This window comes from Hippocampus comes, unplaced genomic scaffold, assembly GCF_001891065.2.
Source record: "Hippocampus comes isolate QL1 unplaced genomic scaffold, H_comes_QL1_v1.1 scaffold9, whole genome shotgun sequence".
NCBI lineage: Eukaryota > Metazoa > Chordata > Actinopteri > Syngnathiformes > Syngnathidae > Hippocampus > Hippocampus comes.
The window spans coordinates 2708503-2734803 of record NW_017805275.1 but is presented as its reverse complement, the minus strand read 5'-3'; the positions used below and the strand labels follow the sequence as shown (position 1 = coordinate 2734803).

General features: G+C 42.1%; 2 long non-coding RNA genes across 2 annotated transcripts; one reads left to right on the top strand and one right to left on the bottom strand.

Annotated features, from left to right (window-relative positions):
- Positions 1 to 1114: 1114 nt before the first annotated feature.
- LOC109515806 (uncharacterized) lies at positions 1115 to 11509 on the bottom strand. Its single transcript, XR_002168256.1, has 3 exons — positions 11390 to 11509; positions 5406 to 5409; positions 1115 to 1128 (listed from the first exon to the last, which is right to left on the bottom strand). It is a non-coding gene; the product is annotated as an uncharacterized LOC109515806 (long non-coding RNA).
- On the top strand, positions 3658 to 24405 carry LOC109515807 (uncharacterized). The gene is made up of 3 exons (XR_002168257.1): positions 3658 to 3729; positions 7720 to 7725; positions 24395 to 24405. It is a non-coding gene; the product is annotated as an uncharacterized LOC109515807 (long non-coding RNA).
- Positions 24406 to 26301: the final 1896 nt, after the last annotated feature.

Below are 26301 nucleotides of genomic sequence, written 5' to 3'. Positions count from 1 at the left end.
TATATTCAAATGAATACACCAAAGACAAGATGTTTAATATTCAACCTAATAGGCCTACTTAAGTGTTATTTTATATTTTTCTAAAAGTATTGAGTCAATATGAATTTGATGCCTGCAACATATTCCTAAAAAGCTGGAACAAGGGCATGTTTAGCACTATGTTACATACTGTACACTTAACAGTTGTTTGGGAACTGACGAGATTTCATGTCATGTTCAATATTCCATTCATAATCGGGTGACACCCAATTACAATCACTGTCTCAGAACTGGACAGGTTGATGTTCCGGAAGTGTGATTGACAAAGTTACACTGTGATGATGGTTAAGTGTTCCAAGATATTTGCAGCAAGCATCTTCTTCTTCTCCTTTCGGCACGTCCCTATACAGCGAGTCAGTAATTTCCATCCGCCCCTGTAAACCGTCCTACCAACTCGCATGGTCGTCTTGGCAAAAGTTTTACGCCGGATGCCATTCCTGACGCAACCCTCCCCATTTCTCCGGGCTTGGGACCGGCACTGGGGAACAGTGCACCCCCAGGGGAGGGCACTGCCCCCCCAGCGCTGGGTTGTCAATGTCTATGTACATCACCGTCTCATATTTGCAGAGTAGCTCTTGGATTGCCATTACTATGTCATTTGCAAAGCAGAATCCACTTGGCTCATCTTTGTGCGCATGGTGTAATCCTCCACTCCAATTAATAACTTTGTCGTGCTTTCCACAGTTCAGGAGGAAGGCTCCATTGATTGATGCACTTGAATATCTTTCTGCGTATTCTACTATTCCCTCAAAATGAGGACAATCTTCGGTTTCTTCATTCCCTAGATTCTTGATGTACTCCTTGGAATGATAAGTGAGTTTTACCCGAGAAGGAACCCCCACGGGCTGGGTTATTTGCAGCAAGAATGCTGAGTAAAAAAAAAAAAAAAAAAAAATTGCTGCAGTTTTGATGGGGCGCACATAGATGAAAGCATTTACATCTGCCCCACCACAAAGAAAAAAGATGAATGCATCCAAAGGTCCAAGCATGCAAAGTGTTAGCGCTGCTCAGTCAATTTAAATCTGAGCCCATGTTTATTTGTTGCCATAAACTTTGATTCGGGATGAGACACAGCACAATCTTTATGCACTTTTGCCTCATTGGATCACAAAGCCGCAGGGCTCGGCCAAAGATTTCAACTGTTTGAAGCTGCTTAGCACTGTACAATAAGAGGGACTGACTTTTTGGTGTTTTGACCGCATCATTGTTAGTTCTGGCAGGCTTGTTTTGAGCTGGGTCCATTCAAACAATGTTTGCCAGAAGGCCTTTTCTGTCAGTACAAGCTGCAAATGACACAACAGTGCAGCTGCTGTAATTTTACTGAAGGCAGGGACTGTCAAACTTTAATGTGTGTGTGTGTGTGTGTGTGTGTGTGTGTGTGTGTGTGTGTGTGCGTGCGTGCGTGCGTGCGTGCGTGCGTGCGTGCGTGCGTGCGTGCGTGCGTGTGTGTGTGTCTTGTGACGGATGGGGGTGAACTCAAAGAGGGTCATTTCCCAGACATGTCATGAACTCCAAACTTTGGATTTTTCTTGCGAAGTTTCAGAACAGCTGTGTAGCCGTGCTTATGGCAGCAGAAATATCTCCAGTGTTTGTGTTTGTGCATTTTCTGATCTCCGTGTGTGCACGATTCTTTCTTCGGATCGATCATGAATGGAACAACAGTAGCACTGCGCCACTCCTCTAAAATAGCTGACAGATAATTCAAAATCACCTTCTGCCTTAAGAAGCGGCAGCTGCTCTATTATCTGAATCACAATTAAATGGTTATATTTGAACAAAGCATATGTATAAGAAAAGATGGAGCACGGAAAGGAGATGGTTCTTTGGCAACATCATTCAAATTTGTCATTGCAGCAGCCACTAATTGTCAATGTGTTACGTGTTCCTTTTATGAGCTCAAAGAAGGATTAAGAAGAGCCGGCGAAAGCTAAATGAAAACACAGAAACGTGACTGGAATCCACATAAACCACCACAAGCGCTCAGTGACTTGATTGAAGATAAATATACCAGTACATTTTGTTGCATCTTACCATTGATAAGAAAATGCCACAAGAGGCTAATTTTTGTTTTGTTTTGTTTGCAACGGTCTTCACCCTGGGCGGGTTGAACCGGCTTCTTCCTTGGCACACACGACATCCCTGATCATGGCGGCCCAAGCGCGGCGATCCTGTGCCAGGTCAACCGACAGCCTCAGCCAATCCTGTTTCCACCGTCGCAGACCCACCACCTGGGGGCTGGAAAGGTACGCGAGGTCTTCTTTCATCGTGGTGGCCCAGGTCCTGATTGTCCACCACGCCGCTTGCGCCAGGCTGGCAAAGGAGCAGGAAGGAGAACATCCCTGATCAGCTCGCCCTCCTGGTGGTGTGCCGCATGTCCAAACCAACGGAGTCGGCGTTGCAGGAGAATTGCTGGTAGGAGACGAAGGTGCAGTCAGCGGCGAAGGTCAGCAGTAGGGACCCGGTCCGATCGGCGGCGGCAGAGGATACGGCGGAGGTAATCGTTGTCGAAGACTTCCATCTTGCGCTGGTCAGCTACTCTCAAAAGGCCAAGTCTCACAGCCATAAATGAGGATGGTCCGCACGATCGCTTGGTAGACACGCCCCTTCGTTACTGCCGAGATCTTGCCCCGAGGGGGGGGGGGGTTGTGGTGCCCGGCTTGCACATTTATCACTCGCCCCGCCGAGCTGAGGGCAGGTGCGTCGGTTCCTGCGGACGCCGGAGCTTGAGTCGTAATTGCAGTCGATCGTGAAGTCATGAAGAAGTTTCGTGGGAATTTATTTAAAAGCCGGGTCCCCAGCCCTGCTTCTACCAGAGCCTTCTGTTTGCCGGGCAGATTACCCGTTCACCCCCCCACCACGATGAGGTCAAAGGTTGGAATTTAAGGGGGGTAATTTAAGAGGCAAATTTGGCATTCAATCGACCAGGATGAGGGTTTTCTCACATTATGACTGTCAGTGATGTGCTATGGGTTGCCAGTCTTTGACATTTGATTTCATTTCCATTTGAAATGACAGGTGGGGTTCTCCTTGGAGAGAACACTACCTTGCCTCCTGTTGTTGGCTTGTACTCTGGATGGAGTATGAGCTAGTTCATTGAACGCCTACAATGAGACAGTTAAACCCTTAAATAGGAAGCTGGCGTACAGAAGAGGGACGTATATTTTCAAATAGTCTAAATCAACCATTTTTTTTGAATGACAGTCTCCTTTTGGTAAGGCTGTACAAGCTTCTACTTCACGGCGGTAGAGGGCCTAAAGCACCCCTTAACCATCTGTTCTAAATGTGCGTGATATTTTCATAGAAACCACTTGAGAGTGTACAGTATGCCTCGTCTCATATTAGAGACATGCATGGGATGAAGGCTCCATGTTTATAATATTCAGCGCGAATCTGTTGATCAGTGGCAATGTGCATGTGCTGACCAAAAAGAATGTCAATTTATCTATATTGAATTACTCTCAAAAACACAACACTCCACACAACCAGTCGCTACTCTATATGTGTCTGACAACAGTGTAAGCTTCTGGCATGCATGTACACAAACAAAACTTACTTTTGCAGTTGTTCTAAAGTAAGACAAAAGTGTCCACGTGCATCAACAACACTAAAGGTCCTGTCTTCTTGCCTAATGCAAGACTTGTGCAAAGCACAGTCTAACTGTGCCCATGGGTGGAGTTTTGGCTCTTTTTGGTATTTTCCAAGACCGGCAGAGGCAGAAATGGCCACTTGTGCCGTTATGGTCGTGAACAGCTTGTTTCCCGGCGTGTTTCCCTACCAGTGGAAACAGAGACAGACACGTATCTAGGGGCGCTTTACTGATACATAGTTTTGAAATTAATTTATTAATAATCTTAGCCCCGGTGTAGCGTCATCCCTGTTCAACAGGCATGGATGCATGCTGTTGTTGTATTTATGAATGAAATATGACGACATCCAACACACGCATCCACAGACTTCAGAATCTGTCAGCCTGCACCTTAATCAAATCCACCAAAATTGTATTACATCACCCACACCACAACTTATAGCTGCTTTTATCACGTCTAATGTCTAGTCTACTTGTCACCATATTGCCATGTGTGTCGGGGCCATGTAATAGTAAAGGCCCGGGTCCACCGTAACGCCCACCATGGTGTATCACGGTCTTCCGAATACCCAAACATGATAAACTAAACTTACCCAGGTGTGAAAATGAAGATGAGACTGTTTTTACGTCATACCCATGTTCACTGTCTCCAAAAATGGAGCCCTAAAGCTGAGATGAATTGGTAATACAGTAATTAGTTCATGTTTACTCTTGTTGCTCAGGTAAAATGTTAAAATCTTACGAACCTTGCCTGTACAATGGCAACGGATACATTCAGTTTAGATTCAGATTATATTGAAATATTGGATCCTGAAGTGAACAAATCAGTCCTAAAAAAATTGTTTTCAACAAAAGAGGGTCCACCGTTTTGCGTTATGGATTCTTACTGCCCAGTAACCACCAGCAAAAGAAAAAAAAAAGCAACAACAGATGCACATTGTACAAGTCTTGGTGAAGTTACACGCAAACAAAAATGATGACATGAATCAACCTCAGCATCATGACCGACAAGAGTCATCAATTCTCTTTAAAATAAATGTTTACAATGAAAGCATACATACAAAAAGAGGGCTCAATTTACAGAATCTTTCGTTCCGAGCACCTTAATGACTGATGCCATTTCAAAGGCCCTTTGTGATGCATAATTTGAGCCGACACTCTCATCCTCGGTAGCATGCAGAAAGAGGTGCAATGATGACCTGAAAATAATGTCCCCATGCTTTTGTCTGACTGCCGCATCATTTAAGTGTGGGCAGGCAATCCATGCTCTGACAAAATAATCTGTCTCTGCACAGCAGCGCTGATCCGCCTCCTCACTATTCACCAGTTGATCCGTATAGTGAATTTTAAGCCACAGTACTTTTTGCTGAAAATTGTCATGTGGTTAACAATCAGGATGGAACCAGGAATATTGATCTTTTTTGTCTATGCTGCCTTTAGTTTTTCTAAACTGGAAATGTTATTTCCCATATAAAGTACCATGATTCTAAACTATTTGAGCAGTATATGGCTGGGTCATAGCACATCAGAGCAAACTATAGGTCTGCGGACCAGACACTATTAGAGGTAGCGAGGACTAAGCGAAAGCTCAGAGGAGATTGAGCCTTTTCTGTTACCGTTCCCTCTCTCTGGAATGACCTCCATCTAAATGTTCGACAAGCCTCCTTGCTGCCCATCTTTAAAACTTGCCCATACATCCATTTTCCACCGCTTATCCGGGGTCGGGTCACGGGAGCAAGAGCTTTAGCAGGGAAACCCAGACATCCCTCCCCCCAGCCACTTCCCTCGTGTCCTGGGTCATCCCCGGGGCCTCCTGCGGGTGGGACATGCCCGGAACACCATACCAAGGAGGTGTCCGGGAGGCATCCTAATCAGATGCCCGAGCCACCTCATCTGGCTCCTCTCTCACCGTGGGCGACTCCAAAGTGGATGTGAGTCCAACCCCTCTCGAGAGAACTTGTACCAGAGCCCAGGCTGTGTGTGGAGGCAAGCCCGGCTACGTGAAGTCGGAACTTCTCGGCCTCACCCACAAGCTCGGGCTTCTTCCCTGCAAACTTCCTTCCCTAAAACTTGTCTGAAAACTCATTTTTATTCTTTGGCTTTTGACTCAGCCTAAAACATGGTTTTAATTTGACTGTCTTTGTGCCTTCTACTGCCTTCATCATTAATTTATTATTTTATTGTTTGTAGTTGTATGACTTAGTTTTGCCTCATGTATAACACTTTCTATACAGTGGTGAATGTTTTAAAGTGCTCTATAAATACAGTTGAGTTGAGGTACGGTATTCCCGCTGATGCCTCAGACCAATCATCCTTTTTAGAGTCACAGGTGAGCTGGATCCTTTTTGCTAGGTTACAGATTACATACTTATACTGTACAATACATCTGCGATAATGTTGATAGAACCAGAAACTGAACTTGCAACAAAGCATTAGAGTAACAATAAAATGGGTGCACAACTTTGTCCTGACTGCTCGGTCCAAGATGGCTAATTGTTGTTATTTTACGACCAGAGAAAGGAGAATTGTGCTTAAGAGCATTGGTGTGAATGAATCAGCCTCCACACAATTAGATGAACACAATTAGCATTGTAAAATCCTATTCCCAATTGCCTAATTGGTTCTCAATTACATGAACTATTTTACACAATAAAAATGATCCGCATAAGTGAACCAGAGATTGCAGAGAGCGAACCCCACCCCCCCAAAAATGTCATCTTGAAACAAGACATGGAGACATTTCAATGTAGCTGAGTGCCATTGAACTTGGGGAAGTGGTTTAAAATTAATTATCTGTGTGTTATAGGGGCATGAAGCCATCAGCTATGAAAGTGATATGATAAAATTCAGTCATTAAGAAATGGCTGCTTCATGCAACCTATCTCCTTGGTCTGCCCCCTCGGCGGTAATTTTCTAAGTCAAGGTCATGGCCGTCAGCCATCAAGCAGCCATCACTCATTTCCTGACTAAGTAAAATATATGAGGGCTTATTATTTAAGTACAGTCACAAGACACGGCCTGTTTTTCATTAGAATTTGAGATATAATAAAGTTTGCAATGGAATAAACAAGAGTCATGTAGGTGTGGCGCTCATGAAATCACACCAAAAATCAAAGCGGCTGGATTTTTTTGTCCACAGGCATTGTGATTGGATGCAAATTGCCCAATCCATTTGAAGTGCTGTTCTTTCATGTAATCCCTGCAGTGCAGATGTTGTCAACTCTATTACAAGTCCTGGCATGAATGCGTGCACTTGGCACGCTGACATTTTTTTTTTTTGATAAAGTATCTATGTACTTGAGATGACACTTTTAAGCCTGGAGCTTCAACAAGATTAAATGGCCATGCAATTGTTATGGAACGGGAAACAAATTTAAAACAATCCAGATTAAATCCTCTTCATTTTCAAGCAGACAGATGGAAACTCACGTTCGGTTTATCTGACAAGTTAACCTACATCCCTCGGTCACAACATACTCCACACTATCTCTGTAATGGGATCAATTAGAAAAAAAAAAATCTGCTTTCACAAAGATAAGAATGTTCAGTTTTGTCGAGTGCAAGCCTGCCTACGTGCATGCACTTTGTGTAAAATGCACACATTTTTACCTCAATGCTACTATTAATTTTCAGGTTTGGTCATCTCAATTGTGAATCTGCAGCTGTTTGACTGGACAAGGCAGCAGTGCACAGCCAGCCAAATATACACAAAAGAATTTTTCCACAATCATTGCACCAAATTATTTTCAAGCATGCTAACCAGTCAACCAACGTGCCACCATATATATACTGTATAGATTTGCGTATAATGGGTTAATTAAATTGCTCATCTGCCTTACTTGAGAAAATATAACCACCATGGTCCATCTTTATGCGCAAGTCAGAAAAGGCATGAAAACTCCATGCTCCATAATTTAAAGTGAGCCTCAGAATTCAATAAGTCACGCCTCTTTGGTGGTTGCACAGAGAATTCCAGGATATACATGGTAGTTGTGCCAGAAGTCTCGATGGAAACAATACGCCCTAAGTGAAAGCTGTGCAATCTAGGCATGTGAAAATAATGGACAATTAAATGGACAATGAAAAGAACCTAGCCTTTTGTAATTAGCAAGAAAACATATCTTATCCCCAATCACTAATAAGTCACACCTTGCGATATGGCCAAAACAACTGAAGTGGATCACTGCAGAAAAATCTTAATAATAATAAGTAAATAACTAAAAGTCTGTCGCTTCTCAGGCTTCCAACCAAAGCACTGCAATGGAAAAATTGAGTCCCTGTATTGGGTTTACAGGCTCCACATTCAATTTGCTGTCCTGTACGATGTTTTTAATGATCCATAAAACATGGCATGATTGCCCAGGAAGAAGCGAATGGTCAGGAAAAAGAGGAAATGGGCAAGAATAAGGAGATCGTATGGATATTTTAAGAGGCATGTGACAATGATTGATCATCTCCATACACTGACCGCACCCATTCATTTTGACGACAGACTCACGCCTTGCTTTCAAGCCACAAGTACATTTGAAATTACAAAAAATTCTTGGAGTATTATTGTGAACATGTTATTTGTATGGCTTGGCGGCTGCTGTCAGATGGCTGGGTCTCGATTATGTTTAAATTTGGAAATGTTTTCTGCTGGGGTGGGGGGTTTTCCCCTTGGTGAAAGCTCATGTGTATTTTTGATCGACTTTCACATTTGCGATTCAAATTTTGAAACACAGCAAAACCAGTGGCTGACGATCGTCCACATTTGAGAGTCACTTGCTGAACCTGGCGCCCTGCGAAACAGTTGAGTCGGTATGTAGCGGGACGTCAGATTAGCTGACATGAGTTGTGTGTTTGAGAACAAAATTTCCCATGATTGTCAGTTCTGTTAGTGTTTCAATGTTAACAATACTTGGAAAATGGAAATGGGTTTGAATTTGTTTTCTCAATATACATGTAACCGTAGTCAGTTAAATAAGTTATTTCATAAATTTTCCAATCTCTTTAGTGATGCTAAGATGAGAGCTAAAAATTGGTATAGAGAAACTTTGGCTGCAGTGGCAAAGACACAATGCAATGACAAAGCACACAAATTCACAGAAAGACTCAAATTGTTAACACATTGTCGTTAAATTGCCGCATGCTGTTTTTAAAGATTTCCAATAGGTGTACCGTGAGGGTAACTAAAGTGCAGTAGAAAGGAAGTTGGTTACTCGATACGAGCAGGATGAGATTTGATCTCCATTCAATGGGTGAGCTTTATCTTCAGAAAGAAATGTTTCAACGCTCACTGAAACCAATCTCTGTCTTTTCCTTGACAAATCTTCTATCCGTTCGCCCTCATTCCAGTTTGGTGCCTTTGTCCCTCCAACCTGTGTATTTGCTGCCAAACGCCTTACGGTGATTCCCTACGGCTATCTCAACTCTCAACTCAACTGTATTTATAGCACTTTCAAACAGCCGTCGCTGCATACAAAGTGCTGTACATGGAGCAACTGTCATATATACAACAATAAATAAGTAACAAAATGGTAGAAGGCACCAAACAGTAAAACTAAGATCAAATCTGAGCCATGCTGAGTCAAATGCCAAAGAATACAAGTGAATTTTGAGGCGGGTTTTAAAGATTGGCATCAATCAATTGTCTCTAATCACACACTCACAAAACACCGGAACATAATGCGCAAACTTCTGACATGGCAGCCATGGATGTGGGCATGAAGCCCCAAAGATATACAGTGTGTTATATCATAAGTATTTATAAGTGGTACACTCGCCTGACTTGTGTGGGGCAGCGTGGGATCAGTTCCCACTCAGTGACGGTGTGGATGTGGATGTAAATGCTTGTTTGTCTCGTTATGTGCCCTGCGACTGGCTGGTGACCAGTTCAAGGAGTTGTCTGCCTTACGCCCAGTCAGCTGGGATAGGCAATGTGTATATATATATATACACATTGTATATATGAGCTGCAGCCTATCCCAGTTGACTTGGGGTGAAACCACCGGTGTTCGAATATTTAAAAACAAATTATTGTTATGAATTCATTCCTGACAATGAGTGTGTCAATCAATCTAATCATTTTTATATTGATGACGTTTTATTAAGAAACAGCTCTTACATACGCAATTGTAGTAAGTTTTTTGGGGGGTTATGAAACACAAGAATGCCCCCCCAAAAATATGCGTGAATGCAGCTGAGATCGGTCATCCAATGCAGTTTGCTGTAAATCTCAAGACTAGAACAATGTCCTGTGAAAGCAAAATATTATTATTTTATGTCATTATTGTGCCCATCTCACAGCCGACACAAATCTTGTGTGCATAATCATGCCAATTACACCCAACTTCAATGTGGAAAAAGATTGACAAATCTCCAGCGACGCAGCATTTAGCGCGTGTTGCTAACGTGTACATTGACAACGCGGACGTGATGAGGGGTGTGGGGAGATTGGTATCGAATGGCAATTCAGAAGAAAAAGTGCCAGTGAGATAACAGGACTGAACATGAGGGATGGGGAAGGAAGGAGGGAGACAAAATGGGTACCTACCACAAGTCAAATAGTGGAAGAAGAGGGGGATGAACTTGAAGTGTGTGTGTGTGTGTGTGTGTGTGTGTGTGTGTGTGTGTGTGTGTGTGCGTGCGTGCGTGCGTGCGTGCGTGCGTGCGTGCGTGCGTGCGTGCGTGTGTGTGTGTGTGTGTGTGCGTGCGCGCGACAGAGAGAGAGAGGAAAAGATGCATGCCGTGATGAGAGAGTATTAGAAAAGTGAGAAAGAGGGAAGTGCGGTAGAGTCACAGAACAAAAGGAAAAGAGAACTTGGGGAGGGAGGGCTGAAGAAAAAGTGGAACTCGAGGGTGGAGTGCAGAAGATGATGGAGAAAGTGCTAGAGTGCCCCCCGCAGGCCGGCAGAGGCAGCAGCCAGATGGCAAAGATGGGGTGGGAGGTGGGGGCTTGCAGCAGTGTTGCGCATTGTCTCTGAAAATGAAAACATTACAGCACCATCACCTGAATGCTGTTAATAGACAATATACAATGAATGAAATGGGTGCTATTTATTTTCTGGCAGAAGTGTTTTCTCACTTTATAAACGAATCAGGCTGCTGTCTCAAGTGGGAATAGAACAGTCGGAAATGACGAGACAACGAAAAGAGTAGCATTCGACAGGTTACCCTCACCAAGTGCCTTTGCCTTGAATGCACCTTAATGCAAAATCATGCGGATGTGCAAACTCCACAGCCCCAAGGTCAATAAGCGCATCGCATCCTGCATGTGTTACCATGAGAACAAGAGTCCGGGCAGTCTCATTTATATTCACAGTCACACAGATGTATATTTGCAATATCAATTAAATGTCATTTCCCCATTTTCTGCACAAGGAAAAACAGCGATAAGTTGATTACAAAGCATCTGCATGAGATTGTAATTCCATTTGAACTTGACGTGTCAGGGATTTTTCAGCGTACATTTATGAAAACATGTTGGACTTGTTCACATTATATGCACATTTCATTTTCACAGGAACATGTTAGCTCTGATGTTAAAAATCCACCCACCGTTATAAAATAATTTTACAAGTGAACACGATACGGCTGTAAGTGATGAGTCAGTCGTGCATGCTGTGAGCTGCCTATGATTGGTCGGGATGTGTGGTTGCGTCTGTGTGTCCACACAAAATAGAAGGGGGAAGATTGCGGACAAGCAGCGCAGCGAGCACACAAACTGGAGCAATGGAGAAACAGGAGCACGCAACAGAGCATCGCAATATAGTGGGAGACTACAGTGAAACTCTTCTACAACGAAATCAAGTTTGCAGCAAGAAACTTTTCATAACAGGGGACTTTTCACTGTAGCAAATTTTATCTGCGACGTAAACACAAACACACACAAAAAGCATATATGTGTACTTTTTATTTTTATTCCAATAGTGCAAGTATGAGCATACACTTATTTGACACTTCATGTAGCCAGCGTAGAAAGAAAAAAAGGGAAAGAAATTGCGAAATTTACAATCAGCATTTACTTTCACTTACATCAATTTCTTGCATAATGTCTTTTATTTTGCTTCCTCCATCTTTCATTTTTATTACCTTTATCCTGTCTTCAAGTGTTAAAGCTTTACCTTTCTTAACTTAATCTTTAAATGGCCTCGCCCCACCTTACCTCTCTGAGCTCCTCCTCCCCTACACACCTGCCTGGTGCCTCAGGTCTGCAGACCGGACACTATAAGAGGTACCGAGAACTAGGCAGAGGCTCATAGGGGATCGAGGTTTTTCCATTGCGGGTCCCTCTCTTTGGAATGACCTCCCACTGAACGTTGGTCAAGCCCCCTCAGTGCCCATCTGTAAAACCCATCTTAAAACTCATTTTTATTCCTTTGCTTTTGAGACTCAGTGTGAGACTTGATTTTTTTTGACTGTTTTTTTTTTTTTTTGGTGCTTTTTACTGTCTTTGTTCTTAATTTGTTGTTTTGTTGTTGGATGAATTACATTTCCTCCATGTACCTCACTTTGTTTCCAGTTGTGGTTGTTTTAAAGTGCTTTATGAATACAGTTGTGTTAAGTCAGTGCTTCTCAAATAGTGGGGCGCGCCCCCCTGGGGGGGCGCGAGGTTCCGTCAAGGGGGACGCGTTTGACCTCGGGGAACATGCTTTTTTATTTTTTTAACTGTCCGAGAATATAGTGCAGTTGCACCTCCACTACGGTATGGGGCAGTGGCGTTCTCATTGGCAGAGTTTGCGCAGGGAGCTTTGTAAGGGAGGAAATGTGACGAGGCGTATGTAGCGCTTGGCTTCACTGTGACTACGGTACCAGACGATGAAAGATCGCTGAGTTTACTGTGTCTAAAAATGTTGGTAGCGGACAGCATGAAGCCAAATAAATTAAGGCGTCACTTAAAGACATTACACCCCAATCACGTGGATAAGACGCTTGAGTTTTTTTCAGCGAAAACGTGTCGAATATTGCCAACAATCATGCCGCTTTGTGACTGCTACTCCAGTAAACTAAAATACATGTCCAGGCTACACATTGAGCAGGAGTCGAGAGTTGCTGTGTCCTGCTTCAAACCTCGCTTCGAAAAGCTGTGCATTGCAAAACGTGCTCGTTGTAGCCACTAATCCAGGCATCATCTTTGATTAACCCCCCCCCCCCAAAAAAGCACAAATTATTTTATATATTTTTGTTTTGCTGGTTAAAGTTTTTTTTTTTTTTAATATTGTGCTCCTGAGATAATGTTGGTGATTAGTTATTGATTTTATGTAATTTTATTCTTCAGTATCATATGGTTTGACATGGCCAGTCAAAAAATATTTATTGTTAAATTCAGGATTTAATGTTATTTTTGAATTTCAGATGCACTTTAAATCTTTTCTGTTACAGTTAGTAAAGCTATTCTTTGTTGTAAGTTGGTCCATATTTCTTTCTTTTTTATTCTCTTATACGTTAATAAAGATACAGTGTTATGCAAAGGTGTACTTATAACAATTTTATAGACAAATGATACTATTTATAGTGGGGCAGGGGGGCGCGAGATGTTTTCCTCTTTCTAGGGGGGGCATGACAGAAAATAATTGCGAACCACTGAGTTTAGTAAAGAGAAAGGACAAGCAAGGAAACCTGCTGTACATGAAAGTGCGATTGTGTCTACTGCAAATTTTGCCACACCAACAATAGCTGAACAATATTAAAAAAGGGGGACTTTTTTTATGTTTCTTTGCGTTGTTTTATGCGGTGTAACAAAGACTGATTGGAATCGGAAAATCTATCTATATGATGGAAACGCTACATTTACAGTCCCGACAAGTTCATTCGCATTTTTAAATGACAACAAGAAACTCATTACATCATACCCTCTCGAACTGAATCATAATCCTACTGAATGGAGCCAAATTGAATCATTCCACTTAATAACGAATCGTCCTTGAATAATATTGCTCCCCATGTATCGAGATACATATTGAATTGACTTTTCATAAAGAGATGCACACACATTGTTTGTATTTTAAAGTTTCTCTTTTGCACCCCAGTTGAAAAAGGGTATGATAATTTTAAATAAGGAGCTTTCGTGAAGTTCTTTGATAATCAGTATTTGTTAACACCGGTCCCGGGTGTAGTTTGCTTATTCTTGAGTCAGCTGGGAAAGGTTGCAGCTTCCCAGGACCTGGAACAGGCAAAGTGGTACAGAAAAGAGCTGGATGAATGGGTTTGTTAACACATTGTCTGACACATCTATTTCCGTATCTTGTGTGTTATCCATTTTAGACTGGATTTACACTGCGAGTGAAATTCTGCTTTAATGCATACGAACATGGAAAAAAAAAATCTGTTACCATGTACGTTTCAAGTAACATATATCCGAAATGGCTGCATTAAAATTCATAAAAGCATGAAACAAACCGCATGCGCGGACGCCCAAATTGCTCATAAATAACTCCACAAGCGCCAACACTGAGGAGCAACGACATGGGGGGAAAACTACACAAAATCAATAATGCAATAACCTTACATACTCTTCGTTTTCCATACACGCAGACTGTAGTGTGTTTCAGGTCAATTTTGTTCTCAATGCCAAGATTATCCTCTTAATAATTATCTGTATCAAATAATGGACCACAGAACTTTTCAAAACATATTCGTAATAGCCTGTCTGACATAAATAAAAGGAGGTGCCTGTATCAAGGCACATTGAAGTCTGTCTATGACATCTGCTCCTATGTTTAGTAAGTGCAGTATGATGATTTTTATGCTCTTTCACTCTTCCACTGTTCGGAATGACCCTTCAAATGCCAAAAGGTTTCTGCTGCAAATGTGCTGCATATACAGACAGTTCTCAAGACAAGTGGTCTTTGAACACCATGACTGTTCTATAAAAAATAAAATAATAATACTTATGGTGTGTACTGGTTGACAGTTTGAAGACTATTTTTCCTTTCTTTAACACCCACCGGTCAATGAAAAAATTCTGTTTTGTGTTTTGTAGACACGGATCAAATGTGTACATGCATTAACTTTGTAGCACCTGTTCAGAAGAATGGCATTTTAAAATATTTTCATTTTGATGTATTATAGGCAGGCCACTTTAGGAAAAGCAATCAAAATTCAGGGTGAAGTAATGAAATTCGTTTTGTTTTTTTTGAACAGTCAAATGTCATATAGACAGTATGTGAGGGTTAAATGTTACATGCCGTCCTGTTGTCTACAATGGGGTGACGCCCACATTACCGGTATATTAAATGTGCTTGTTTTGACATGACGTTATCGATCAGTTTATGACATCAAGCGTGCATTGTTAGGTTATATCCACTTGGTCCTGAATGTTGTTGTGGCGTGTTTAACACCCTTAATATCTCTGTAGAAATGGTGCGTACAGAACATGTCTGTGCATAGTACTATGAATAGCGGTCATGCGTGATCATGGCTCACTTTTTCTTGCTGTTAAATTGTTTTCATGTGATGTGGGTGACCAAACTTACACAACACGTCCAATATTGATCCGATTTTTACTGGACAGGTGTTCCATAGCGTGTGGCTCTCGTATAAAGAATTAGTGCAGAGCAAGTGGCTAATTCCCAGATCGGCCCTGTCAGTTGAACTTGTCCTGTAGCACGCCGCGGATTGATCTGCCTCTTGAAGGCATTGCTCAGCAAATAAAGAGCAGCGCCTAAATGCTCATGCATTTATTCATACTTCTGATGATCCAAGTCAGCTACATATGTAATGAGAGAGGATGTATCACCAGGTAAACTGTCTTGAGAAGTACAGTATGTCATGAACACTTGTTGAATAATGAATGCTGGTGTTGATTAATACTTTAACATTTTCTATAATTTAGCAAGACTAAGATGCACTTGAGCTACATTTTCCTCTCGCCATCTTTTTGGTGGAAAGAGCAGCAAGGTACAGTAGCAATGTTGTCATCGTATTTGATAAGTACAAAATTGCTTCAGGTACAAAAAAAAAACAACAAAAAAAACTGAGTAAAACCATAAGTCATTTTATGTACCGTAACTATTACACCTAGTCTGTACAAAATAACATGGTAAAGAGCTATAACATAGTCACAAGTGTTACTTGTAACAAAGCATGATGGGAAAGCATCCTCAGATTACTGCTGCTCTCATCGTTTCGTCAGTTTGTTTGGATTTTGTTCCCTCCTTCAGTTCAGTCTGTTGAGGGAAAGTGGCCTTCTTTCCCCCGCGTGTTCGTTGCATTTCGGATGATGAGGATATTAGTTGTCCAAACAGGCTGGAGTCGATGAACAGTCTCTTTGAAGCTTTTAATAACAGAATATTCCGGGCACCTGCGGTTTACAGACAATGGCTGCGGTGGTCACGAGTGCAAAGAAGGAAGGGATTCACAACATATTTATATCATCAGAAGGGCGGTACCAAAACTCATGGTGAGGCATGAGGACTTTCGTTTCTCCTAAACCGATTCTCAGCTTGCATCAACTGGTGCATTCCTATGTGTGTGCGTCTCTACAAGGTCTCCAGTCAGGAGTGTTCCAATTTTAAGTGATGATTGCTTCAAGAACGCCAAGCTACGCTGCGGGCATGGGAAAGTTATACAGCATGACTGAATATGGGCAGAATACACACTTCAAGTCCTTGTTGGTTCATTGTTGATATTGATCGTGGTGTTTCTTTGTTGTCTCAGTCAACGTCAAGTCTTTGCTTAGTTACTCCTCAACGTTACTTTGGCACCTTTGTTAATACACTGATTTTGTGATTAACTTGTTTTGTTTAGTTTTTGAACATATCCTGCTTCCCTTGCGTTTGGGTCCACCTCTGTACTGAACATTACTTGTTCAAATAAATCTAGGGTATGGTCTTATAAGGGCATTCAGTTGTAAGTTAGATTTTTTTGATCAAACACTACATGAGTATCGTTGGAGGGAATGGTGAGCTCTGGTAAAGTGAATTAAATTACACTAATAAAGGTAAAATTGTATATCTTTGCTGCGCTATGAAACTCCAGGGCTGAAACTGAGTCCCATTCCAGCTCCAGTGGAAATAAGGGGGAGAATAGCCTACATTGAGTTTCAAGGTACCGCAAAGATGAATACTTCTACTTCAGAGATGGCACTTGCGCGCATGTGCAACAAGGACTTGACAACAATAGCCCGCCTAAACTCCGCAACTACGGCTCAGTGTAATCAGAGAATGTGCACTGAGAAAATGCAGACATGTTAAAACTCTGAAAGGATGACAGTAACGATGAGAGATGAGCAGAATGACAGAGGGCTGTGTGAGACAATAAAATCAAGGCCATCCAAGACGCAAGATGGATTGATGAGTCCATTGAGCGGAGATGGCAGGTGGCCAGCAAGCGCAGAGGTCAGTGTGGAAGGATATCTCTTGGAAGGAATGATGCATTTAGGAGCACCAAGGCTGCCAGGGTGGCCTCTCCAAGGGAGGTTCGTATGGTGTGGAGGTGGGAAATGAAGCTGCCATGTCGCTGAGGCGGACACATGAGAAATCTTCAAATTGGAGAGCGGCTGAGTGATGCGGCTCAGTGGATAAAGCAAGCGGTGAAAAAGAGTGATGAGTTGGGAGCCGGGAGATAAAAGGCAACAGGTGGAGGAAACATGATCTGCCGGGTCAGGTTGATTTGAATTGAAGCACTGTGAAATTATGACAAATTTGACCCATTATTCTTAAGACACGGATACATAGCAGCTTTCTACACACATTTGCCCAGATAGTCTAGCGACTGCCAGGAACTGTTTGCCTGCTGTTATTAATCAAACAGATCCTTCAGTGAGTCAGCCGCTCACACAAACAGGGGAAATAATGGGTTAGTGTGCAGGCCCAGAAAAATGAAAAAGACCACCCATCTGCCCATTGTGATTCGCAGTGATGGATTTGCTAAATGTCTTCTGACACCCCGCCTGGTTAATTGAGTTAGCTTTTTAACAGTGAGGTCCACAAAGAAATTTATGCAGTATCGCTGCCACACAACAAACACCGTCGCTTCAGATGAAGTGACTTGGTTGAAGTTAACTTTTACAAAGGACTTCAACAGTTATTCCTCCACTACTTTTTGTGTTTTAATTCCCCCTTGACTTTCTCGCTTAGCCTGCATGCTGTGAAGATTTCATTAAGTCCGCCGCCATAATTAAATGAGACCCATACAGAGCTGTATTCAAAATGCTGCCTTCACAGTGTTAACTATGATAAAAAAGTCAGCATGATGTCACATCATCACCATACTGATATTGGGGAAAACCAAACACTTTAACTGGGCGTTCCCACAAAGAAGTGCAGTCGGATTCAGTCTAAATAGTGGTGCAGGTAGTCTGATGCTGATGAATTTGACCATGCTACAGCCAGACACGTTCTGAGCTCAGCGGACGTGCATTGGTGTTGGACGCATTTCACCTAGGAATATGACAACAATGAACATCATACCCTCTGAGTCATTGTACAAATCATTTTCAATGATTGTATTATGATTATTATGTATTTATTAGTCTTATTTTTTATTTATTAGCGTTTTTTTTTTTTATTTATTTTTTTACGGCATCTGGGTACTGGAGCATGTGGTGATAGATATATAAGGACTGTGGTTATCACCAGCCTGTTCTGGGTTTAACCCTTTCAGGCAAAGTGGTTACTACAGTGGACAGCTTATCATGTTATCAGGTTACAGGGTGCATGAAAGGGTTAATGAAGCCACACCCATCAAGACGTTTGACAATGCTCCATTCACACACACGGATCACCGTGTCCTCTACGATGTGAGTGTGCCACATTTAAAGGAAATGAGGGGAGCCACTTGGATTGGCGGTGACTGAAATTGGGTGTGTTCACACCCGCAGGGGTGCAAAGTCTCCCTTTTAAAATATGTTGGCTTGCGCACAGCTGTCAAATTACCAGCAGCTGGCCTAACCTGCCTTCACGCTGATTTATAACCGAGCTGGATTTGCGGCAGTCACAAAAATAGAGCCCAGAGAGTTAACCCTCGCACTCTGGTCCCAGCTTCCCGTGATCTGCCTGATAGTGTATCGGAAGCCAGCAATTTTGAGGATCAATGTCAAACCCTCCAGCCCGTATCACTACTTTACACGGTGGACTGCATGATGACACTGCTCCTTATTTTGAAGGCATGGAAGCAACTTTGAAGGCATGTTTTCCCACCCCAAAATTGAACCATTAGATTTGTTCAAATCATAGTTGCATTGTTTACATCAGGGTGTCAAACTCATTTTTGTCGCGGGCCACTTTAGTTAGGTCTTCCCTCGGAGGGCCGTTATGACAGTGAAACCACAAAAATGTTTAACCACATTATCGCATTATTATTACCTGTAAGGGTAACAAAATTATTGCAAAATCTCAACGTCATTTATTACAGATGACAATTTGACATTTCTGTACATTTTTAGCAAGGATCATGCAAGTTGACACACATGATTTTCTTTCGGGGGGCCACATAAAATGATGTTGCGGGCCGGATCTGGCCCTCGGGCCTTGAATTTGACACTATGATTTACATGGTTGAATTATTATTTTTTTTAATCCATTCATTTGCCATCCCAAAAATATTTTGGAAAATACAAAATGCAAGTGAAGGTCGTATCGCCGATGGTGTCGTGGTACACTCGCCTGACTTGTGTGGGGCAGCGTGGGATCGGTTCCCACTCAGTGACAGTGTGGTTGTGGGTGTGAATTCTCGCTTGTCTCGATATGTGCCCTGCGACTGACTGGTGAGCAGTTCAGGGTGGGTTTTTTTGGTCCACAGTCATCTGGGCTAGGCTCCAGCAACTTCCCCCGACCCTCCTCAGGATAAGCGGTGTTGAAAATGGATGGATGGATGGAAGTCAAGGTCGTGAGGTGGAACCACTTTTCTAAATCGTCATTTGAGAAACATTGAATGTAACTGTTGTAATGGTAGAATAATGATGTGCACATTTTGACGTTATGATACTGTGATTGGAGCGAGATGGCAGTCCCATCAGTCGCAAAGTAGCATAAATTACCTCACTGCAAAGGGGTTCATCAAAATCTCAGATCAGAGAGGTGAACACAAAGAGCTCAATTCCACTTTCAACGGTTCTATAATTCTATTTGATCTGTCAGCCCGTCTTATTTAGCGCTCTTTAGAAACCGCAGTCAAAGACTGATGCAACAAATGCCCTCAAGATGTCCTCAAGGGAAACTCCGCCCATTTTTTTTCCCCTTCCTTCTTCCATCTGTCAAAATCTTATTCTCACTTCAGTACACAGCCCATGGTGAATATTAAAGAAGCAGGCTGCTAAATGTACATTGAGCCTTTTGCAAGCGCGCTTGACAACAAGCAAGGGTTAAATCTCTCACTTGAGGCACAACCTGTTCTTCAAGCAAAACACATCATCCTTCTAATCCAGGTCATATGAGAGGCAGCTTTCTGAGCCACACAGGCGTCATACATACATGCATGTGCGCAAAGGATATAAAAAGCATTTTCCTCTAAGGCAAATCACAGGGACGACTCAACTAAAACAGAAACAAATGTTGTTTTCACATTAAGGGATTCCGATATTCCCAGGCCCACTTTATACACACTGCGGGAGAAGTGATTTATTTAAGGTTATATCACAGAAATTTAGATCGTATTTAAGCCTGTGCGTTGCAGCCATATGGCAACCTTTCTCTGACCCTGTTTTGCTGCAGGTGCTCTGCTGTGCTCGGATGTTAGCTGCAAGCTAGCAATGTCATTTCGTATGAGTCGCCAGGCCAGAGGCACTTGAAAGTTTCGGGTGCTCGTACTGATGTTGTTATTTCAACCGCCACATCGGGCACACTCTCCATCTGCCTGCTCCCTGTCAGTTTGGCAAATGTCCAACAAGCTGAGGGCAACTGTATCCCCTCCTTTCAATGCCGGCAAAAAAAAAAAGACCAATGCTTTGATACATTTCTAAAGCAGCTGCCTTTCTGTGGATCAGAGGGGTGAGCGAGATGTGCATAGCTAATTCCACCAGGAGGGAAATGTTGGACAAGTACCACCTCTTTGACCACCCCAGCCTTTTTGCAGGCCAATCTCTACTTTAAAAAGCGCTGCCTCATCTGAAATCAGGTGGAAACACGCCCTCTGATCCAGGGCTTTAACCTGCAGGCCCATTTTGCCAAGCGGTAAACTTGATGTGATTCTGTGAGCTATTTCTCTTGTCAGTTGTAAAGCATCTACTATAACCAATCTATTGGTGGGCACCATTCCAGACCAGTATGGTCCAGCATTACCCGCTGAAGTTTAGTGGTGCTCAGATAATCATCATCTAAATGCGGCTGATAAAATGGGTTCGGGAGAGCACAGAAGGTGCTATGATGGGAAATCTACAGACAGGAATGGAACAAAAATTATTTGTTTATTCTGCAGGAAGGCTCAGTGCACAGAAATGAGACTGGTCAGCAGAAAATTCCATCTGCAATAATCACTTTTCACAATGTTAGCACATAAAAGTATGGTGCTGTGAACTCTTTTAGCCCGCGGTATTGTAATGGGATTTGTTCAACTTTGGCAGGAGTCATCATTAAATGCATCTTTTCATTACTGTCTTATTAAAGTGGGACTTTGCGGTTTTAAAACTGCTAGCAAGAATGCTACCTGACGTCACTCATCCCTGCCCTCCTCCTCGAGTTTGACCAAAGCCGTGCCCCTCACTGCCATGCACGGATGCAGTTCTTAACCACGGTCATTCACAAGAGTGAAACAATTATAAAAGTCCATAATTGTGATACACCCCGATGTGTATTATTTTCTTTTTAGCCGATGCCCATTCCGATATCAATAACCAGTTAATCGTCCCATTTAGTTAAAATAAATAAATAAATGCATAAATTTAAATGCTTTGTTTAGCTTAACAACAGAGAGAAACATCTGCAAAAATGATCCAATTTTTGGTGAGGGATGTTTGATGTCATGTCATGTGAGGGATGTCATTATATTTGTCTTATGTTGTAATGTGTTACTTAAAAAAAAGGCTGATTTTTGCCCATTTTAACGTCATTTTTACAACTTGTGTTTTCAAGTACAATTTTTATAGAGAGATATTCCTTATTAAAAACACAATTGGGAGAGAGGATACAGTAAGATTGTCATTTAGTTGTGAGCGTGGTCACGGAAGGATTACGTTAACGTCCCAACTATATGCTCCCTTTTAAACATGATCTAAATTCAAGTGGGACTATTGCTACTCAGCCTGCACAGAAGAAGCACAAGAAAAATTGGCGTTTAGCCTTCATAACCTAACATGGCAAACTGAAACTAACAGACCCACTTGGGTTTTAAAATTGGCTAAAGAAAGTCTTCCTCTCCAAAAGGGTGGTAATTACATCTTGGCCTCAAGCATGCCTCCGCTGGGCTGCATGCAGAGGTGTGAGTGCCCCCCAGCCAGAAGAGCTTGGCCTACTGTCGTGTCTTGCGCACCAGTAAACACAGAATGTGCTCACTTCTTCCTCTTGCATCATCACACTCCGCCAAATCACCCCCAAATTTCCAGCTCACTGACAAGCTGTTGCCATTTGTTATAAAAATATCTCTCGACGACATAGTCCATCTCTGGTCAAGATGGCGTGACAAACTGCACTTTCATTGATTTTCTTGTTTGCTTGATTTACATTCATTTAATTGATTTTGGTTGTTTTGAGTGTAATTCCGTGGCCACTGACAGGTGAAAGAACAATGTTTGGTATGTATTAAAAAAATAAAAAAAAAACATGGTTGCCTCACTTTGAAAGAGTAGATCCATCTGATTCCAAGTAAAAATCAAGTGAGACAGGTAACGATAGAAAAGATATATAATGTTAAAGCAATGTAAAGTGAGTAATCATCCCAAGGAAACCGTGTTAGACTAGTGTTTAAAATTCAGAAATTCAGTGAAAACGTACAAAAATAAAATGCATTTTTTTCTAGAATTACATTTTATGTGTAGTTGCATATAATTATGTAATAAAACAAATAATCCATCAAGTTGTTTAAAAATGTCATATATATATATATATATATATATATATAAGGGGTGGAAATCGATTTTGATTTTACCAAATGGAATCGTTGCATTTCTAAATGAAAAATATCGCATCCTATGTGTCAAGATAGGTATCAAATTATCTTTTAGGAGAGATGGGCACCGAATTTAAATTGATTGGTTTGATGTTGCTGATGTATATGTAGAGAGAGAGAGAGAGAGAGAGAGAGAGAGAGAGATGAAGAGATATAACTTAGAGTGTGTGGCCAGTATTATCATAACCTACTCTGATCTTGCCTCTTTGCTTTGCCATAATGATATTTGACTTTCATGCACCGTCACACTTGCCGCACTGCCTTCCACAGGCCATGCCATGCGCTGTTGCCTTTGACACAGACATCTCCCCCCCCCCCCTTCTTGCATCTTTTAGTCGCAGCAGCAAACCTCACACATATTCAGCACTAACACCTGCTTTACTTGCAGTCTGCTGCTTGACTGCATCATCAAATCCCGGGCATGGCAAGCAATGTTTCAAGAGTCACTTCTGGGCTCACTCGTGTACTGTGGTGTCTCTAAATGTGAAAACTTGTTTGCCAGGCTCCATGGGGACATTGTACTATGTCCTCCACACACACCTGCCTGTGCAATGGCTGCCGACTGAATTCGACTTCATGTTGCCTGGTACAACTGGGATGTGCAACAGAAGTTGACCTTCCACTTCCTTGTGGAATGTGGTGAAGAGCAGATTGTAAATGTGGTCATCCTATTACCTTAAATGATTGAGCCAAGGTCCATCCCCTGACACGCATGTACTGTACTCATCCGTCCCACTCGTGTTTAAATAAAACCACCTTGAGAAGTGCAATATCAGTGAATGCATTATGCTATTAGCCGCTTCCCGTAATATCTTCTCTGTTTTTATACACATATAGGAAAAGAAAACTATCTTTCAGAGGTGTTAATGTCTCATGCTAACTAAAATAAATCAAGTCTGTCAAGCAAAATTCGGCAAAACCCAAAGCATTTTTGCGGCACATTCCTAAGCCTTTGACGCAGCATCAAATAGCAGTGGACATGTTGTCCTCGGCTTCAAGGATTATTAGGTGAATCTGTATTGTCGGGGACATGCTGCACTCCGCCTATTATAAATGGTGTGTTTCGCTCTTGGCCCAATCCTATCAATCTAAGACTTTAGGGGATCATCAGTCCGTTAGACCTTGGCGTGCTCAGCAGCAAAAATGAATGAAATGTCTTTCCCACAGGATTCATGATAATTGCACCGTTTTTTTTTTTTCTGACACGCCACCATCCGTTTTATGATAATTATTTACATGGAATTTGCTGCCTCCTCATATGTTTTCCAGTACAGCCGCTGTTGAACAACACATGTAATTTTCCAGTATAGGACCAGGCATTGTTTAATGTCTTAATACATTCGGGGTTCCTTTGCGGGTTATCCGAGCCTCTCTGTGTACTGCTGTACACGCCATTGACTGTTGGATCCCAAAATAAATATTTCTTTTGAAATGCAAATGACGGCAGACGCAAAGAATATATTTAAAAGCTAATGTGTTTCGTCCTGTTTTCTGCTTCTGTCCTCCTTGCTGAGGAGCATGCTAGATGCATCCAGAATTGAATGTGGGTTGATGAGGAGGCTGTCATCATTTGCTATGATGTAGGGTTATTTGCTCTTGGGGAAATTTACAAAATGCTGTCTTTGAGGAGAAACGTGTGCTTTTCTCGGTGGTTTTACCACTATTTGCAGCAGCGTTTGCATCATGGCTGCACTTGTAAAAAAATAGATGAATTATGCTCAGCAGTTCTGGGCTAAATAAATGAAGGGTAGACTGGTTCTTGAAGTTGAATTTTAATGAGTCGAATGTCCAGAAGATGGATGTCTCCATAGATTTTCAGGACTGTTAACAATTTTGGTTTTCAATGAAGGAATGCATGGTGTTGCAGATGTCTTGACTCTAAAAGATGATTTCCCCCAGGTAGCAATCACATGAGCCTCCGCACTGTGGTAGAAATATAAAACATACTGCCCATAAATATGCTCAGATCATCCTTTCACTGGCTTTGCACTTTACATAAGCCCGAAATGTTCATTTCTGTCATGTGCCTGAGCAGATTCGACTAAATATGTAATAGTCAGACTATCTGCAGTTCAGGAAATTACAAATGGATATTTAATGAACTGCATGGACTCCAATTTATCACTTCATGTGCACATATAGTATGTGAGAGGAAAAATGAATGTCGAAAGAAAATTCCGGAGGTCAAGAAATGAAATAAATTGATCAAAGTCGGTGCTTGAATTAGGCGAAGTACCGGGTTCAATTCCAGCTCCGGCCTCCCTGTGTGGAGTTTGCATGTTCTCCTCGAGCCTGCGTGGGTTTTCTCTGGGTACTCCGGTTTCCTCCCATATTCCAAAAACATGCATGGAAGGCTGATTGAACTCTCTAAATTGTCCCTAGGTGTGAGTGTGCGTGTGGATGGTTGTTCGTCTCTGTGTGCCCTGCGATTGGCTGGCAACCGGTTCAGGGTGTCACCCGCCTACTGCCCGAAGACAGCTGGGATAGGCTCCGGCACACCCCATTATTTGCTGCTTGTGCGTTTAGGCATAAGCTCGAATGCATATGCAGTGGAACCTTGATAGTGGAATGTCTCTAAGGCTGTACAATTTGAAAACAGCATTTTCGGAAAAAAAAATAAGTTTGCCATTGACCTTATATGGCATCAGGAAAAGCATTACGGGTGTCTGTCCTGGCTGCTCAATAAAATATAGCAAAAGAGACAATAAATCAACACCAAATATAATGCAAAGTCACCAGTGTAAAAGATGTCTGTACAGTCAACCAAAACTGGATTTTGACGACAGATTGACTCTGTAGTAACAACACGTCACAAGAAGCGTTTATAGGTCATTTAAATTGCATAAAGTAACCCATCCCTGGTCTAGATTACCATGTCAACTATTTATTTCTTGAAAGTGCATTCCGCACAACAGCGGGCTCTTAAGAAATGTATTCTGGGTGGCCTCGCACATTCTTACATGTCAACAAAAAGGTACAGACGCTGTCCCTTTGCCATGTATGGACGTTTTTCTAACCATAAAAAGTGGCTAATTGGACCGAGGAGTTCAATTTTGATCCCTGTATGGTAAATGACAAAGTTGTACGTTTTAGGACAAATATGGACCCCTACGCTACCTTTTTTTCCTGACACTGTACTGTATAAGAAAACCCGATTGATAGAGTAGATTGACTGGCAAAAAGAGACAGCTGAAGACAAACAATTGTTAGCACATAATATCAAGAGTCTCATCAGGCAATGATGGAAAATGAACTCAACGTGTCAATAACGTATGCCTCATTTACATATAAATGGTGCAACTGCTGCAGTTCATCTCTCCACAAGACTGGTTTGGCTTTTGAATTAAATTACACGCGTTCACAAACATTGATTACTTATCTATGATCGAAACTATATTGCGACAAGCTGTAGCGCAGCATGTGAAAATGTGCTGCTATTTCAAGGAATGGTGTTAAACTCAAACGGTGATGCCAACAAAGATTAATGCCTCTGTCCAAATAATGTACATTTCCTTATTACAGTGCAAGAAACAAAGTAATCCTGCTTCAAGTAGCACTAAGCGTGATTGATGAACACCACAACTCACTTGCAACAGGGGCCTGGAACTGTTTTGTTTAAATTAACGCGCAGCAGTCAGCACGCAGTGCTGCCT